General features: G+C 36.4%; 1 long non-coding RNA gene across 1 annotated transcript in view; it reads right to left on the reverse strand.

The window, feature by feature from the left end:
* The window catches only part of LOC105721580 (uncharacterized), a 39,830-nt gene that overhangs the window by 18,679 nt on the left and 601 nt on the right, over positions 1–20,550 (reverse strand). The window contains exons 2-4 of the long non-coding RNA XR_001108368.2: positions 18,881–19,174; positions 12,647–12,781; positions 6,188–6,264 (exon numbers count right to left, since the gene is read on the reverse strand). This is a non-coding gene — a long non-coding RNA (uncharacterized LOC105721580). The remainder of the gene's footprint in view (positions 1–6,187; positions 6,265–12,646; positions 12,782–18,880; positions 19,175–20,550) is intronic.

Below are 20,550 nucleotides of genomic sequence, written 5' to 3' on the forward strand. Positions count from 1 at the left end.
AATAAAGAAAAAAGAAAGAGAAAGAGAGGGCATCCAAGTGCAGTGAGACAATCTTGGGCTAGGATACGGGTAACTGGAATCTCAAGAAGTGAATGGAAGAGAGTGAAGTATAACGAATTCTTGGAGAATCGACGGCCACGAGTTGTGAGAAAGTTAATATTAGACACAAAAATATAGATCAAAGGAGCTCTGAAAACATCAAAATGGGGAAACACAGATTAATAAATAAAACAAGAATCAAAAAAATTCCACATAGGCCTACTTTATTCAAATTGCTGAAACAAAAGGCAAAGAGAAAATCCTAAAGGTGTGTGGAGGATTAACAGCAACAACAACAAAATTCGTATAAAAAGACAAAGATAAGAATTACAACAGACTCCTCAGAAACCTCTCAAGCCAGAAGAGCATGGAAGATTTCTTTAAAGTTCATACTGTGACCTAAGGAATTTAACTCCATGAAAATAATCCTTCAAAAAGCGAAAGAGAAAAAAATACCTTTAAAGAAAAAAGAAAGAGAGGGAGAATGCATGGCGTAGCAGGCCTACACTGAAGTAGTGTTGGAAGAAAGTGTTTAAGACAGGAGAGAGAGGGTGACAGAAACTTGGATCAGCCCATAGAAATGATGAGAGGTAGAAACAGAATTACAGATGGCAACATAAAATGTAGTGTTTTTTTCATTTTTAATTTATTTAAATGATAACAGTGTCTAAAGCAAATATAGCTATGATTTATAGCAGTGGGAATGTACTTACAAGTTTCTTACTGTAGATGTGAAGTTAAAAGGTAGACTCTGATTATTAAAAGTGTATATTTTAGGCCGGGCATGGTGGCTCATGCCAGTAATCCCAGCACTTTAAGAGGCTGAGGTGGATGGATCACAAGATCAAGAGATCAAGACCATCCCGGCCAACATGGTGAAACTCCATCTCTACTAAAAATACAAAAATTAGCCAGGCATGGTGGCAGGAACCTGTAGCCCCAGCTACTTGGAAGGCTGAGGCAGGAGAATCTCTTGAACCCAGGAGGCGGAGGTTGCAGTCACCAGAGAATGCACCACTGCACTCCAGCCTGGTGACAGAGAGAGAATCTGTCTAAAAAAAAATGCGTATTTTATTGTATTTTCTGATTTCAACATTTCTTTTTGATTCCAGAGGTACACGTGCAGGTTTATCACAGTGTCTATTGTGTGATGTTGAGGTTTGGGCTTCTACTGATCCTATCACCCAGCTAGTGAGCATGGGACCCAGTAGGAAGTTTTTCAGCCCTTGCCCCACTCCCTTCTTCATCCAGTGGTCCCAGTGTCTCTTCATCCCTCTGGTGGTCCCCAGTGTCATTTGCTCCCATCGTCATGTCCATGAGTACCCAATGCTTAGCTCCCATTTATAAGTGAGAACATGTGATATTTGGTTTTCTGTTCCTGTGTTAATTCTCTTAGGATAATGACCTCCAGCTGCCTTTATGTTGCTACAAAGGACTGATATCTTTCTCTTCTGTGTCTGAGTCGCATTCTATGGTGTATATGCAACACATTTTCTTTATCCAGTATGTCATGGATGAGCACCAGGGATGATTCCATTTCTTTGCTATTTTGTAAAGTACTGTGATGAACACATGAGTGCATATGTCTTTTTGGTAGAATGATTATATTCCTTTGGGTATATACCCAGTAATGGGAATGCTGGGTCAAGTGGTTAGTTTTTTCAGAAATCACCAATCTGCTTTCTGAAAGTGTATATTAAATATTGAAAAGAAATCACTAATGTTTTGAACAATAAATAGTAATTGTACAGTAGAGATAAAATTAAATCATTAGAGGAGAGAGAACATAGCAAAGGAAAGGAAAAATAGATCATAAATGAGAATAATAGAAAAAACATGAAATATAGTAGATCCTTACACAAACATATCAAGGATTACATGGAATGTGAACTTTTCAAAGACCCAGAATTTGTCAGATTGGATAGAAAAGAAGACTGTGGTGTCTACAAAACAACCACTGTAAATATAAAAACATAAGTTAAAGATAAATTGATAAAATATGGAAAACAATATAACAGGTAAAATTAACCAAATGAAATCTGGAGTAGCTGCATTAATATCAAATATAAGCTGTAACAGAATATTATGAGGAATAAAGATGGATACTGCATGATGGATAAAGAGGTTAGGGCGATTCCTCAAAAGAAAAATAACAGTCCTAAATGTGTGTGCAGCTAACAAAAGGTACAAAATAAGAGGCAGAAACTAATATAACTGAAAGGGAAAATGAAGACATTAAAATTATTTTGGGAGGATGCTAGCAGTCTCCTCACAGTAATTAATAAAATTACTAGGTAGAAAATCAGTAATTCCTTTTTTAAAAAAACCTGGTATAAACTATTCGACAATAGGTTTCACTTACCATTTTTGAGCACTCTACTAAAAAACTATACGAAAACTAATATTTCTACACACGGACCATTTCTATAGACAGACTATATTCTTGCCACAACAACAGAAACAACAAAAAAATGTGTCAAAGAATAGAAACCTTAAAAAGAGTAGGGACATGGATGAACCTGGAAACCATCATTCTCAGCAAACTGACACAAGAACACAAAACCAAACACCACATGTTCTCACTCATAGGAGGGTGTTGAACAAGGAGAACACATGGACACAGGGAGGGGAGCACTGTACACGGGGGTCTGTTGCGGGGGAGTGGGGGGGACAGCGGGGAGGGGAGTTGGGGAGGGATAGCATGGGGAGAAATGCCAGATATGGGTGAGGGGGAGGGAGGCAGCAAATCACACTGCCATGAATGCACCTATGCAACAACTTTGCATGTTTTTCACATGTACCCCAAAACCTAAAATGCAATTAAAAAAAAAAATAAATAAAATAAAAATAAAAATAAAAAAAAAAGAGTATTCTCAGATAATAATGTAATTAAGATAGAAATTAATAAAAGAAGATGTCAGAAAAACTTTTGCTCAAATACGGACAAATTTTTAAATACTGGGAAATTAACCCATTATATTTACAAAAAGAATAATAAATGTTTTAAACTAAATGAAAATAAAAATATATCAAATGTTATGGGATGCTGTTAAAGCAGCACAATAGAGGAAATTGCACAGCATAAAATGCTTACATTTTATGAAAAGAGCAATCTCCAATGAGCAACAGGAGCTTCCACTTATACAGCTTAGCAAATTAAATTCAAAGCAAGTACAAGGAAGCAAACAATAATATCAGAGCACAAACAGCAGGAAATAAAAAGGCAAAATAAAATTAAAAGTTTTATTTTTAACAATAAAAATGATAAACCTCTGACCAGACAGAGATTGAAAGAAATATTTGCCAAGAACATACATGATAAAGGTCTTATATTTAGGAAATTCAAAAGCAAAATAAAAAAAAAAAAAAAACAAGTAAACCCCAATTCTATTATGAAATGAGTCAAAAATCTGAACATACACTTCATCAAACAAGACACACAAATAATAAATTAACATTTGAAATGATACTCACCATTATTAATTATTAGAAAAGGGCTTCTCAAAGCAACAATAATATGGCACCACACACCTATAAGAAGACAAAACAGGCCAGGCATGGTGGCTCACACCCGTAATCCCAGCACTTTGGGAAGCTGAGGTGGGCAGATCACCTGACGTCAGGAGTTTGAAACCAGCCTGGCCAATATGGTGAAACCCCGTCTCCACTAAAAACACAAAAATTAGCTAGATGTGGTGGTACATGCATGTAATCCCAGCTACTTTGGAGGCTGAGGCAGGAGAATTGCTTGAACCAAGGAGACAGAGATTGCAGTGAGCCAAGATCACACTATCATACAGAATATTCAACCTCCGTCCCCAGGTCTCGGTGCTGAAATCAAGCCCGCTTGGGCTGCTACTGGATTTTTGCTGTTCAGTAGGCAGGGTTAACCCTTTCTCACACAGCAGGACCGGTAGATTAAGGTGGAGACACGAATTGAGGGAAGATGAGTTTCAACTCTTAAGAAAGCAAACACCAAGCATGGTATAATTCAATTTGGAGAATAATGAGACCTAACTGTAAATATATGATAATTGAAACCAGGAAATGCACTTTCAAAACCAGGAGTGTCAGGATTTAAGAGACTTGAGAGAAAGGAAACAGTCCTTGCACACTTATACTAACTCAAGGGGACAGGGGGGACATATGTAAGCCTTTATGCCTGAGAGAGAAAATGAGAATATCAAGTTAATACGAATAAAATGAAGAAGCCAGGAATAGAAATGTTCAGAGCAAAAAAGAGAAATTAAGCATTGTGTCCATTTAAACATAGAACTAAGACTAAACAACTGAGATTTAGAATTACAGTTAAGAAGATAATTCTGTTCACTTTAACAAAGTTGGTAAGTAGAAAATTGATTCATTAATTGAGAAGACCCTTTGCTGCCTTATTGTTACAGAAGGTGGTCTTTCACCTCCATATTTTTGTAATAAGCTCAGTGATTTTTTTAATATTTTATCAGTGTGCTACTTATAATAATGACAAAAATGTCTAATATCAGTATTTCCCTTCTCTCTCTTATTTATCTTGTTATAAACTCAAGCAAATTAAATTTGATCCTAGAGGCACTCTGAGTAGAGTGTGATCTCTTGTTTACAAGATGTGTCTATTTACCTGTCTATTTTTCTACTATCGTAGCCATGTGCAGCTGACTACATGCTTACAGAAATTCTAAAATATTTTTCTAAATGGTGAAGACTTTGGGTAAAGTTTTGCCCTTATCTTCATATTTTTATACATTGCTCAAATGTTTTTATAATGCTGATGCTGATCTTTTTCATAAAAGTGTAGTGATAGATATTCATTCATTTCCACATTAGAAAGGGTGCCCAAGGAAAGAGTGTGGGTGGGAGATATACTCAAAACTTTTCACTTCCAAATGCATCTGATAAGTCAGTCCACGCTTTCGTGTTATGAGTTTTTCCATTGGCCCAACCTCCGTTAAATAACTCATCAGTCAATACCACTTTATGGAATGATACTGTCAGCAGAATTTGCAGCAAGTCACAAAGTGCTGCTTTAGCATAACCTTTTGCATATCAGATTCCATTATGCCTTTTTAATGATAAATGCGTCTCAAAGTAATTTTATTCATTGCAGGCACAAATTCTATTTCTTAAGTTACTTGTAGTGCCCAATGAAATTTTCAAGTATATAGAGATGCAACATCATTTCCAAGCCTCCCGTGGAGTAAAAAAACATGAACAGTAACAGAATGATTTAAATATAATTTTGTTTTATAATCACATTTGTATTGAAGATATACTGAAAATAAAATATTCCAGGTGGAAGAGCTTTATCAGTTCCAGTGCTTACCTCAAGTCTAGATGGGTTTTTCCCTAATCAGCAGGGTGTGTAATGAAAATTCTAGATACCTGTGTTTATGATCAGATTTCCTCACCATCACTCTTAGTGATGTATTATTGCAATGTATTATTACATTATTATAATACAATGTATTATTGCAACACATTGTGTATATTTTATTTATTATCTCTACATTGTTCACATTTTCTAAAAACATAAAATTGTAATCTATATTTTTTATGTTTATAAATTAATTAAAAGTCATAGTTAAACTCTTTTGAGCATTGTATAGCATTTTCTTCAAGGTACCATCTTTCTTTTTTCAGTGTCATCATTTTATAGTATAAAAGGTTGGCATAAAATACCAAACAGCTAGGTTGAAACTAAAAATAATTTATCCCAAAACAGAGAGTATGATTTTGCTAATCCCTGGAAACAAAATTCCTAACACCAACTGGATCTCTGTCCATGTGGCTTTTACATCGTAATTAAAAATAAAATAGGGCCAGGCACAGTGGCTCATGCCTGTAATCCCAGCACTTTTGGAGGCTAAGGCGGGTAGATCACGGCGTTAGGAGATCGAGACAATCCTGACTAATAGGATTAAAGCCTGTCTCTACCAAAAATACGAAAAATTAGCCAGGCATGATGGCTCACACCTGTAGTATCAGCCACTCACTCAGGAGGCTGAGGCAGGAGAATCACTTGATCCCGGGAGGTGAAAGTTGCAGTGAGCCAAGGTCGTACCACTACACTCCAGCCTGGGAGATGGAATGAGACTCTGTCTCAATAAAATGAGATAAAATAAAATAAAATAAGGCATGAAAAATCGTCACTCACAGGAGTTACACCTGCTTCCATCACTGACTGCCTTCTTCATTAACTTCCAGTTTTCTCACTCAGCAGGTACGGGTCTCCTGGGGATAGGAAGGTGTACATTCATTTAGGCTGGATATTTACCTTCTTATCTGGTCTTTAGAAAAGAGCAAAAGGATTTGCCAACACAATACCTTATAGCAATGATGCTTCTTAAGAACTATTTTATTGGGAAATAACCTAATCTTACTCTTAGGATACAGACCTTGGCCATCAGCCCTATGGTTTATCCACCCAAGATCTGGGTTACTGCCTCATACAATAGTGGAAAGAGTCTATTATCACCTAATTAGAAAAAAAACACTTATTGTTCCTTTTTACTGCAGTTTTATTCAATGACTCCTGGGTGTATTTCTCTTTCTCTTTCAAAAAAAAAGTCAGTTTAGGCTTGGTCAGCATGACTATAATATGACTAAAATACATTTCATTATTTTATATTGTGAGCATGAAATCAGGTTTTCAATACCCAAGAGACGACTAAGCAAATCAATTGAGATACATAACACCGGTCACATCAGACCTCATTAAATCAGGCCATCCATAACACTGGCCAAATCAGACCTCTTGGACTATATAAGAATAGACATGTGCAGTTCTTACTGATACCAGTTACGTGGTGCCTTTAAGTGTGCTTGCAATTTCAGGATTAGCTCAATGAACGAAGCCTTTCTTATGGAGTACACAAGGACCCATGGCCAGATAGCAAACAGGCAGCCCTGAGACAGCCTTCAAAATGGAAACCTCTGCAGAAGGCTGAGGTGCAATTTCCTTGGGTTCCTTACTCTCTGGGGAGCTCTGACCAGTAGGGCAGACTTCAGCACCTGAGGTGTTGGGCTTTGAAGTACATGTGCCTGAAGAAGTCCAAGCCCCTCTCTGGTATCATCAGGACACAACCTTTCCAATATTGTCATTGCAGTTTGATGAAATGGCAGACCAGCACTCAATCCATCATCCCCACAGTCTGCAAAGATTGATCATCCTAAGGTCTGCGCTGTAAGTTCAATTCTAAAGGGTTCTTGTGACTGTTACAGGAAGGACACCTGCTCAGAACTTCGCATGTTGTGAAATATTTTAGGAATACAAGGAAGGTAATTGCTATTATAACCAATACCCACTTATCTAATTCCAATGCCTTGGAAAATATTTTTGTTTTAACATATATACTTTAGATTTTAAAACAAATGTAAAAGATATGTCTGCGTTTCTCTCCCACATCCTCTTCTGTTTTCTTCCTATCTTGAACTAAAGGTATTATTTTCATGAATTTTTAAAAATGATTTACTTAAGCATGCAGCCATCAGACAGATTCTTCTCTCAGATACAGTGAGTTTCTCTAGCCTGTTATTTTCAAAAGTGGGTTGATATTATAGGTCCTTTTTTTTTTTCTCCATAAACTTAAGAATAAACTCAGATCTACATAATCTCTCTTTGGTTCCTCATTTTAATTGAATTTAACCTATAAATCAATTTTAGAATTATTGTCACATTTATAAAATGGAATCTTTTTATACATACATGTAGTACACATCTTCATTGGGTTAACGCTGCTGTTTTTCAGTGTTGTTGTATAATCATATAAATCTTGTGCATTGCTCTTGTCATATTTGTTTATAGTTATTAGATTTTTTCATTGTAAATGCTATCATTTTTACTATTTACTACTATTTATGGTTACAAATTCTAACTCCTGATAATATTTAGAAATTCCCATTTATATTTATAAAGGTTATGTATCAAAAAATATGCTAAACAACTTAATTTTTCTGAGTTTGCCTATTGACTCTATTAGGTATTCTACATACACAATTATTCCCTTGTGAAAAGATGATTTAGTTATTTCTTTTTCAATCCTCATGTATATATTCTATTTATATTTATTTCTTATATTACTATTCCCTGATCATTTCTATTAGTTGTCTTTTTTCTGCATTGAAAATTAGTGGCATAATGTGGTTTTCATTTATTACCCCAGTTTCTGCAGCTCAGGAATGACTTGGTTGGACAGTTTTGTCTTAGGGATTTTCATGAGGTTGTATCCAAGATGTCAGCAAGGCTGAAGTCATCTGAAGTCTTGACTAAGATGGCTCTTAATCTTTTTGCAAGCAATAAGAATACACAGGATATGCATATTCCAAGAACCGTCTTCAGTTTTAATGACCCTAATTTTCATTTTTTAATTGTATTTATTTCTGCTTTGTTTTAATTTTTTACTTTCTTCTGTTTTCTTTGCTCTTACTCTGTTACTTACCATGACATTTTTAGAATGAGAGGTATTTTCTTTTTCTTTGGGGAAATCACTCTGGGGAAGTTGGGTTTGAGTTTGTAATCACTGGTCCCCAGGAAGGAGGCTAGATTTTTGTAAAGATGCTTACAACCAAGTTATTCTAGAGGCCAAGGAAAAGATCTCAGAGCCCAGAGAAAAAAAACAAATACTTCATTGGTTCATGCAACATTTTTTATGGGTATCTGGAGCCTATATCCTCTCCCCACCCCATACACCAAGAAAGGACTGACACTGACACTTGGGTGTCTGATGATACCAAGATTTGTTGCCTTTTATGGTATCGAATTTTAGATTTAAAAACAAATGTAAAAGCTGTGTCTGCATTTGCCATAAAAGGCATCAAATCTCGATGAACTCCGTCAGCTTTGAGCTTGGCATCCGCCAACATAGTTCCCCATGCAGGTTCTCCATAGTTCCCCATGCAGGAATAGAACACTCATTCTCAGTGAGCTCACAGTATGGATCATGATGGATGTAAGGGGTATGCACGTCTCTGTTTCCTGGATGGAAGTGGGCTACAACTCCAAACTTCCCTGCAGTCCTGTGCCTGGAGGATCCCCTCCCTTGGAGGCTGTGTTTAACGTCTCCACCCGCACAGGGCTTCAGAGCTGAATTTATTGAATTAGAAAAGCAAATGTGCTTTAGACAGGCAGGACTCACTGAGTGACAGCAGAAGACACTCTTGGTGTTTCCCCAAGAGCCTCCTCAGACCCACTGTAAAGCTAGCACATTCCTTGCCTCTTGACAAGATCTCAGGAAGTTTCCCTAATCTTAAGCAAAAAATGCTCCCAGGGAAACTTCAAAAGAATTAGTCCATGTTTACAATTTAAGCATCCCCCCTCAACATCATGTGCTGCCCTGAGCTTCTCCCCCATCCCCAGGCACAGTCTGCCCGGATTCCCCCTTAATCAGCCCCCTGGTGGCTGGAGGTGGTGCTGAGTTCTGCAGCCATTTTCATTCGAAGGTGTCTCTGCAGAGTCCTTTTGTTTACTCCTAGAAAGCCACCATTGGGGATATTTGAGTCCCCTTCCTGAGACGCAAGGGGTGCATTTTTCTACAGTCGCGGGCTTCCATTTGTCCCTTGCTGGCCAGGGTGGATGGAGGCCCAGATCCCTGATAGGGCCCTGCCACCCTTCCGTGCTGTCTCCTTGGCCGGGCTCTACAATGGTGCCAGAGGGTTTCTCTCCTCCGTGGGTCAGCATAGACCTCGGTGAGCAATGTACCTGTCACACTCTGCACTCAGGGGAGTCATTACAGACCAGCCTGTGAGCGGGTCAGATTTGGATGCAGCCTCAATCTTTGTGTCCCCTAAAAGCTTCATGCAAACCTGGTTACACCCTCAAAGTGGTCCCAATGAGGTCAGCTTCTCTGGAGTCAAGCTGCAGTGATTGCATCTTTTTTTTTTTTAAGATGGAGTCTCACTCTGTCACCCAGGCTGGAGTGCAGTGGCGCTATCTTGGCTCACTGCAACTGCCGCCTCCCAGGTTCAAGTGATTCTCCTGCCTCAGTCTCCTGAGTAGCTGGGATTACAGGTGCATGCCACCACACCTGGCTAATTGTTTGTATTTTTAGTAGAGACAGGGTTTTGCCATGTTGGCCAGGCTGATCTCGAACTCCTGACCTCAGGTGATCCACATGCCCTGGCCTCCGGAAGTGCTGGGAATACAGACGTGAGCCACTGCACCCGGCCCTATTGCCTATTTCACCTTATTTTAAAGACCTGTCTCCAGTGTGCATAGTTTGCCCTCAATTTACATTTATTGAACAGCTAAATGAGCATGTAGCACGATTTGTATATGCTGATGATATGTATGGGGGCATATTGCTTTTAAAAGACAGTATTGTATTTTATAGCAATATATAATGTTTCCAAATTTAATTTTTAAATCTCTGGATACAGACATTTGTCCCAGCTTTCAATTCATTTACATTTCAATACTTGGGAGTAGGCGGTATGATTTTAGGAAATGACACAAGAATTCCTTTTCTTAGCAACACTCTTCTGAAATATTTTGAATTATTTATTCAAATTGATTTTGTTCAAGTCTCTACTGGAAAAGAATCCTAACAAAAGTGTTCAAGCAATAATATTGTGTATAGATGAAGTAATTAGGAACCAGAAAGCATCTTGGGAAGAGACAAGCCCAGGCAGTAACCCAAGACATTGGGTTTCCCAAAGAGAGATCAGAGAATGAGGACGTGGAGACATCCAGAGATGGCAGTGGCCGGAGAGCAGCTCAGACACTGCCCAGTGTGTTCTGGTCACACGCCTGACCCTCCCACCCATGCCTGAAGGTGTCAGTCATCCAGAGCCTTGATCCCGTCTCTTTCCGTAAAGTCACGTCGACCGTGCCTATCCTGATGGTCCAGCAAGTATAAGATTTCAAGTCATGCAAGCACCAGACAGCTAAATAGTTTTCATCCATATTAAAACTACGGAGAATTCTTTCCTAATGTTCTTTTGTCTGTATATATTGACTATTATGCATGAGTTGGTAACAAAAATTCAACCACATGTTTTATTTGCTTGTTGTTTTTCTAGTTGTTTAAATCACAACTGTTAGAGGTAAAATCCAAGACTTTTTGAAGTGCCTTTTTTGATGGTTTCACTTTCAAGCACGTATTCCAAAAGTGAATGTACATAGCAGTATAAGTTATTGTTATCTGACTCAAATGTCTATTTCTAAAAGTAATCTTGTGTTTAACATTTTTTTCTCAGAAAATTGCAGTAGAATAAAGGGGTACATGAATATTTAGAAACTGAAAGTGATATAGAACCTGTAGTACAGTAATTCCTTCACTTATTAAAATGGATTCAATGGAGAATATTATTGTTCCTAAATGTCAAAGATATATACTTCCACTGAGTGTTATGTAACTTAATCAATTACAAATTTTTCAACTGAGGCATTAAAAATAAATTCTCCTCTGGCTACAGATATTGCTCAAATCGCTTTATATATAGATAGACACCTGGTTTACATTTTCATATGCCATTCCTTTCATACAACTATCAGTATAAAATGGCAAATTTAGCAAACAGCTGTTTTAAAATTTCTTTTTAGGTTACACCATGACTTATGAAGTCTTTTACACGCTTGGCTTGATATTTTTGGATTACTGCATTTATGAAAATTCAATTTGTTAAATTTATAACAAACAGATGAGGCACAAATAATTTAGCAATTCAAGCAAGTGTATGTTAAGGAGCAAGATATGAGGCAAAGTAAAAGTGCTTAATAATAGATGGTTTCTCTCTCTTCATTTTATTGACTTTGGTTTGCATATAAGGGCATTGTTAAGCTAATCGTGGAAAAGTTTCTCTGCATTTGCTGCATCGGTCAAATGAAGAATGGAGCAAAAATGGTTATGAAATGTAGAATTATTTTCCTCTGAAGTTATGCTAATCTTCTAACTCAGCTTACAGTATTCTTTTGTTCCTGAATATACTTGGCAGATTTTGTAATGAATAGATAAGAATTTACATTAATTTATTAGTTTCATCTAAATATATACTTACAGAATACTTGAGTTTATTTGAAAGTTACATTTAATCAAAACATTTCACCACATAAATCTCAAATGCAATCATATTATAAAATTGAGTTTCTGACAGGGGCAGCAGGTGAGAGTATTACAGAAGCTGAAAAACTGAGCATTTTATAAACTGAAACTTTTTGGATAAATGAGACCCACAACATTTAAACAGAATCCATCTGTTTCTCTGATGGTTTCTGTCTCTGTGTTTCTTCATTTTGGATGTTATCAACAGTCAACATGTTGTACCTCTAGCTGCTCATTCATGGTTACTTGTAAAACTGCCATTCTCATAATAATGTAAAAGTAAGAGTAATGAAAAGAGGCCACTCATGGCAGGAGAACTGCAGCATGGAACAGAGTGGAATGTTTTATTTCCTTTAGGCATTTGTAATTATTGTTTGCTTACCTTAGTGGCCCCATCTGTGCTTAAGACAACTACATTGAAAATGGCTCAGTTTCCCATAACCAGCAATCCCAACAGATAAAATGAACACAGAAGGTTGGGGACAGAAAGGAGGAGAAACGTAGCTATCAGTCATTCCCTACCATCAGGCTGAGGGCGGAAGCCTGGTTGTTTCCCACGGTGAGACAACACATACCTGTTTGCAATGTAGACCTGTAGGAGGATGCTTGGATAGTCTCAGACTCTGAATGTAGGTCTTCAAGATGTTTACAAAGCACTCTCTTGCCAGGGTATGGAAAGGTTGCATAAATGTTCTTCTTGTGAATAGAGACTGTAGGCCACACAAACATTATTGAATGTGGTTTCATCAATTGCTAGCCACAATTAAGGAAAAATTATTATAGTGGTAGTACGATATGCCTGATACTTATTCATATATCCTATACTGTGCTTGAATACTTAAAGCACCCTGTGCGTGTGGTAGGAATTTTTGTCACCAATGTAGAACCAAGGAGACTGGAGCAGGTAAAGCTCATGTAATGAGGGATCCAAGGTCCATCACATACAAAGATCCAAACTCCATCAATTTCACCTGAGAGCCTCAAATCTTAGTCCCTCTGCTAGCCTGTGCTTCATTAAATATAATCAAGTATTAAGTGGCATCTTCTGAATGATATCTCAAATAACAATCAGAGATAAGGCCAACTTACCGTCAACTCACTGCAAGGCTTAGGTGTCCGAAATAGTTTTATTTATAAATAAGATGAGCTCACATCTTTAGATTACAAATAAAATGCAATCTGTTTTGTATCTGCTTATTTGTATTTGTAACTTGTTTCTTTGCTTTGATTTTGAGGTCAAGAAAATATCTCAATTACCATTCAAGAAAATATATTATTCCTTGGTAATATATTCAACTGGAGGAAATCAGTTTCTGTATATGCAAAATCCAAGCTGGTCTTTCTCATAAAGATGTAAGAATTATCTCTATGGCATAGACAATTTTTCCAAATAACATTATTAGGTATGCTACAATCGAAGTTGTCAGCATTTTCCTGCCATGGAAGCATCTTTTAATTAACTATATAACTCTTTTTTGCAACACCTAAATTACTGTTAAATGTTCTTTCTACACTATCTCTCTGGAAAACATTGTGACTTGAATCAATGTGAATAAAGGTGTTATTACTCAGAAAAATGCTTCCTGCAAATGAATGTAAGAAATCAGAAATCGCTGTTATGCAAAATAAAGCCTCCGGAGCTATCGGGTATCCCACACGGTGTGGGAATCTCTATTAACCTCTCACAATTTCCAACTAAATGAAAACTAGAAACAATAATTAGTTTCTGAGTACTGCCATCTTGGTTGAAGTATATAGCTGGATATAATTTACCAGAAGTTGTGAAATAAAGAACAGTGTCTTTTTGTGTGAAATTATTTCAGACACAGACTGTCTGCTTTCTGCTTTTACCGGATCTCCAATACATAAATTTCATCCAGTTCAGTATATAATTTAATGCAGTATTTTTTTTAACTTTGCCAAATGTACAAGCCATTTCTTATAATGAGTGTGTCCTTGGGTCTTGAGTAGCACCAGATCACAATACCTTTCATATATAAGGTGCTCAGGCAGGCAGAATAACTGCTCTTCACACTGCTTCTGACTAGCCTGAGCAGTAGAGAGACTGGAGTTTTCCTCCCACATAGAAAAACAAAACAGGCTGGGATGGGAAATGCAGAAGAAAGGGCAGAGAACCATGTTGACAGTTGAATCACATCATCAAAAGCTATTTTGTTGGAAACCGCTTGCTATCTAAGGAGGACTGCACAGAATCCTGTCTTAGAAATCCCACCTCCCTACAGTTTTTATTGTCCTGTGCACCAAACAGTATAATCAACGTGAGGTGAAGTAGTAATGCATTATTGATCTTGAAAAATCACAGTGGTATAAAAAAAGCATAATGGAAATGAAGAAATTATTAAAGAAATTAAGACACTTGACCAATGCATTGACTGCTATTTTCTATATAATATTACCTCAAAACAACTTAACTTCCTTCTCTTCATTCTTTATTACTATTTTTTGCCTTTTTTTAAACACATTTTTATTTGGAAGTAACTAGAGACTCTCAAGACGTTGCAAAGAAATGCACAGCATGGTCCTGTGTACCCTCTACGCCATCTCCATCAATGTTCACATCTCACATAAATAAGAACAAACCAGGAAATTGACCTTGAAACACACTGATTTGGATTTCACTAGTTACACTCATGTTGTGTGTGTCTGTGTGTCTGTGTGTGTGTCTCTCTGTTTGTAGCTCTACATGGCACAAAAGTGATGAGTAAAGACATCATTGCCTTATTCTTAATTACAGAGGAAAAGTATTTGGGCTTTCACCATCAAATATGATGCTAGTTGTAGGTTTTTTATAGACGTTCCTTATTAAGTTGAGAAGGTCTCTATATCTATTGCTCGAGAGTTTTTATTACAAATGAGTGTTGAATTTTCACTTTTTGACAAAATTTGCTTCCACTGATATAATCACAGGACTTTTTATTGTAGACAGTTGATGTGGTGAATTATATAGATTTTCAAATACCGAAGTGACTTGCATTTCTGGAATAAATTTCTCATTATTGCGGTTCGTTATTATTCTTGTATATTGTTGAATTCCATTTGGTAAAATGTGTGGAGAGATTTTCCATCTTAACCTCATGAGAGCAATTGAGCTATAGTTTTTGTCGTTGCTGTTCTTGGAATGATCTTCGGATTTGGTCTAAGAGTAACACTGGCCACATAAGATGAGTTCATCCACCCCTGTACTCTTTATAGAATAAATTACATACAATTATCATCAATTCTTACTCAAATGTTTTGTAATATTCGCCAGTGTAATCATCTTAGCCTGGACATTTCTTTATCAGGAGATTTTAACTTACATATATAATTTTTTAATACTTACAAGACTATTCATGTTCTCTGTTTCATCTTAGTTAAGCTTTGTTTGCGTTTTTGAGAAATTTATCAATTTCTTCTAAATTGTCAAATATATTATCATGAAGTTTTTGGTAGTATTTAATTATGACCCTTTTGATGGCTGCTGAATCTGTTTGGATAGCCCTTTTTCATCCTGATATTGGTGGTTTGTTTCTTCTCTCTTTTTACTTTATCATTCATTCTATGGGGTAATCAATTTTTTTATTTGAATCACTAACATTGTTTTATCAATTTTATGAATTATATTTCCCTTTTAAATTTTATTAATTTCTGCTCTTTATTTTTCCTTTTTTCTAGTGGCTTGAGGAAGGGCATTAGATAGCTGATTTGAGATTGTTTTTCTATTCTAATGTAGGCATTCAGCTGTAAATCTATTCTAATGTAAGCATTCAGCTGTAAATTTCTCTCTTACTACTGCTTTAACTGTATCACACTAATTTTCTGTTTCCATTTTCATCAATTTATATGGTTAATAATACGTGCACACACACACATTTTTTTAACAGATAACTTATTTGGACATGTGGTCTTTTCTTTCTAATTGCATTAAGATTTTCCTGTTGCTTTGTATATGATATTTAGTTTCATTCCATTGTGTTTGGAGAACACATTCTATAATTTCATTTTTATACATTTGATAAAAGAATTCTTACACATTGAATAAGGTTTCTTTTATCATCCAGGATATGGTCTGTATTGATGAACATTTCTGGGTACTTGAAAATAAGTATATGCTTTTATTTTGGTAAACTGTTCTATCAATGTTAATTAGATCCAGTTGATGGATTGTTTTGTGTAGTTCTGTATTGTTGATGATTGTCTAGTGATTCTATCAGTTGCCGAATGTGAGTGAAGTAACATACCATAGTAAAGACTTTTAAAATTTTATTTCAATTCCATCCATTTTGGTTTCATGCCTTTTGCATCCCTGTTGTTTGATGTATACACATGTCAGACTGCTATACCTTGGTGGGCAGATGCTTTTATTGTTATGTCACACTCCTTTGTCCTCTACGATAGTACACTTTACTCTCAAGTCTCCTTTATCTGATGTTAATATAGTCAAATCAGTGTTTTGTTAATATTTTTATGACATGTAATTTCCATCTTTACCTATGTTTCCAGTGAGTTTATGGTAGACGGCATATAATTGGGTTTTGCTATTCTATCCACTCTAACATCTCTTTCTTTTGATTGGCGTACTTATAGCACATACATTTGAAGCACTTATTAGTATTTTAGAACTTGTTTCCATCGTTTTTATTTCTTTTTGTTTGTTTATTTTTGGTCCCCTTTTCCTTTTCTCTTGCCACTTAAGGTAGATTTTCTCCTGTGCTAGTTTCTGGAAATTTTGTAATTTTGCACTTTACATTTATGTCTATGATCCATTTTTAATTACTTTTTGTGAAAGATAAAAGGCATCTAGATTCATTTCACTTTTACATGTCGATGTCCAGTTTTTCCAGCACCATGTGTTGAAGAGACTACACTTGGTTATTGATTGCTTTTTCTCCTTTGTCAAAACATAGTTGACTAAGTTTGTGTCAATAGGGATGTCTATTCTATGTCAGATATCTCTTGTGTATTTTTTTTTTTTTTTTGGCCAATATCACAGTCTTAATTGCTGTAGGTTTGTAGTAAGTCTTGAAGTCTGGTAGTGTTGGTCCCAGACTTCCTTCTTCTTCTTTGTCTATCTTGTGTTGACTATCATGGGTTTCTTGCCTCTCCATATGTACTTTAGAATCAGTTTATTGATTCCCACAATATAACTTGCTGGGATTTGATTGTGATTGTGATGAGTCTATTGACCAAGTTGGGAATAACTGATATCTTGATGCTACTGAGACGTTCTATCCTTGAACATTAAATATCTCTTCATTTTGTTAGATCTTCTTTCCTCTCTTTTGTGGGTTTTTGTTCCAATAACACTGTTGTTTTAGTTTTCTGAGACCTTGCATTGTTTCCTGGTGTGCTTCATTCTTCTGGTACTGCTACAGCACCCACTCAATTCCTGCTGGCCTGGTCTACTTAGGAATAAATGCTTCCTTGGAATACATGCTTCCTTGGAATACCTGCTATGCATGGATGACATTCTGTCAAGGAAGAGAAGCCACTGGACCTGGGTTTTCTTATGCCATTGGGTCCAGAAGATGGAGGCACATAGGCCACCTGCCTGTCCTCTAAGACATGGGGCTGGGGTCAGGGAAGGCATACTGTGTCTTACCTCCCACAGGCTAGATTGTGTAGGAATGACTAGTCAGCTGGGCTTTGTGTATTTCCCTGGATTGTACAACACTAGGCCTTGATTTCAGGGTGAGATTTGGGGATACACTCTAGGTCTCTGTTGGGATCTCCTTCTTCCTATCCTTTCGCAAGGGAGACCAAGTTTTCTTGGATTGTTTGTTTGGTCTCAGTGATTCTGGTTCTAGGTTACAGGACCCTCTGGTGTCCAGTCGAGAGATATAAAGGAGATAACAAAAATAATTTACTGTGGGCAAAGGTGATCCATTCATGTCAAGCATTGAATATAAATACAGTAAAATATTGGGATTTTTTTCTAAAAATAAAGCTTTGAGATTATTTTTTAAAAGAAATATATAGATTGAGATTTGATCCATGTAACGAACATTCACTAAAGACACGACTCTCTAGCTAAAGAATGCAAAACTGTTAGATTGTTAAAATTCAGCAAACAAACCTTTGTGCTTTAGAGGTATCTCTTAAATGGGAAAATAGAAGTAAAATTCATAAAATCTTAAAAATTTTGAAAAAGTGAATCATGTATTTGGCAATTATGTAAAGGATAGAATATAAGATTAGAGCTAATGTCAAGTACTACTTACGACAGAAGTTTAGTTTCATTAAAAAGGTTATTTTTAAAAAGCTACTTAATTATTTTTACTTCATACAAATTTGTTTTTCATTTTAATAGCAAAAATATTATTTGAACAGGTAACAACTGTCTTTTATGTAGCAGGGCTTGATTCTTTAATTATGAACTTTGGAAGTACAAGAAAAGAATTTATGTAGTCTAAAAAACTCATTCTAATTGAGTGATAGATATTTTACATGTATATAATTTCACTTTATTAAATATATTATTTGCATTGTAAAAACAAATGCCTGAAGGCTTCTAAACCTTTCTGTCATCCCTTCAAGTCTTCTGAAGAGAAATAGGTGAACATTTATGCCTTTGGACAACTCACAGGAAAATATCAGTGAGGATAAGATTCAAAAGAGGCTGCAATTTTGGGACGCTTTTAGAAGAAATGATCATACTCTGTTCTCTTATTGGTTGTTGAAAGGGGCTGGGCAAGATATATAGAAGGGTTACATGGAGGATTTTATCCATTAAAAACAATTAAACCCATTCAATTACAATTAACAATGACTGTTGCAAGAAGTTGATGGAAAATTAAAATTCCACTTACCAAAACTTAAGCTATAGAAGTAATTTTATCTGATTCCTTTTCTTCGTTCTGTATTTATGTGTATTCCACAATTACTGTCTTTTTTGCTTCAAAGTTTGATTTTTTATCCCTTTTAACATATATTTTCAAGAAAATCACGACTTCGCTCTCTTAGTGACTGACTTATAACTTTACTCCAGGCCTCCAGCCCTGCATTTATCAGTCCACAAAGGTCACTGGAGATGCCTCACTATGCACTGTGAGTATTGTGGTACCTGTCCTTTCAAAGGCCTGGGGGGATTTAAGCAGAAGAACCTGAAATAAAAAACATAAACTTAGAAAAGGCAATCAATGATTTATTATTATTTTCACATTAGTTTTCTCCAGAACAATAAGTTCCCAACTAGAGCAGAAGTCTATGTGATCTAATCTGTACTCTAGGAAGACATATTCACAGTATTTCTTTGTGGTAAAATATTATACCATGAACCTGTTCAGAGGCATTGAAGGATCAGAAATATGTTCATGAGATTTGGCTGTGTAATGCTTACCTTGTGAAGGTTAGAGAAATTAAAGGTCAACAGAAATAAATGTAGTAACACTGGATTCTGATTACAGGATAAATTCCAGAGGATGAAGAATATAGCAAATAACACTTTTTAAAATATCAGTATCAATTAGAGTTCCCTTTTAAAATCTCTGTATTATGATAACATTTAGTTAACTTTTATTTACAGTTTTTAGAATGGATTCTATGACTTAGGCTAAGTTTTAAAATTTTTTTTTGTATAGTCCTTTATAAGTTCTGATTTTTATTTAAGTTTTATGACCTTGCTCTTTGATTTGGCACTTTCCATAACATTATAATCACTAAAATCCTTGGCAAATGTATTGAAGCACAATCTGTAAAATAACTAACTTTATTTCCCACTGTTAAAAGAGATACCCAAAAACAGTTTCTAAAAACTGACATTTTGGGTGATGAGGTTGACCTTAATTTTGCATGAGGTCTCTTTGACAACTGTTCTAATGTCACTAATTATAGAGTCCATCCTTGCTCTGCCCAGAAGGAAAATGTAGCAATGCAGCAATATGTCATCATCTCTCACCTTTGCCTAATGAAATGCCACCTCATCGTTTCCTCTCTGGGAAATATAGCAGAAGCCTCGTCAGCAGCCAAATCTAATAAGTGTCATTTGTATCTGTTGGATGCACATGTGCTGCATAAATTCCTTTTACATTACAAACAATGTGGATTCCAGAAGAAAGGAGGCTGATGAAGTGCTATCCGCCACAGGAAGAACAGGAAAGTCTCATTAAGGCAGCGCTTTCCTTCAGAAGCACAGATGGACAGGGTGTACCTTGTGACCTGGGTGCTGTTGTAGGGTTTGCCTGCTGGGCACCCAGCAGTCCAAGAGCTGCATGTGTGTCCTGAAATCTGCTACCATAGGCTGGGCACTTTTAACAGAACCAACCCTAAGTTTGCTCGTCCTGCTGAGCAGGTGCCTGGCCAAGGGTCACTAACACAGGGACATTGCGGTGTCACGGTGGTCCACAGGCACTGTCACAGACACCGAGAACCCAGATCCTCCATGTATTTATCCTTAGTCACTATGTAGATTTATTTTCTTCAAAGATGCGGGACTTTAATGATGAGCTTCACGACGTGCAATTTCAGGAAATGCTGACTT

This window comes from Aotus nancymaae, unplaced genomic scaffold (assembly GCF_030222135.1).
Source record: "Aotus nancymaae isolate 86718 unplaced genomic scaffold, 86718_ANA_hifiasm-v0.15.2.pri h1tg000090l, whole genome shotgun sequence".
Lineage (NCBI taxonomy): Eukaryota > Metazoa > Chordata > Mammalia > Primates > Aotidae > Aotus > Aotus nancymaae.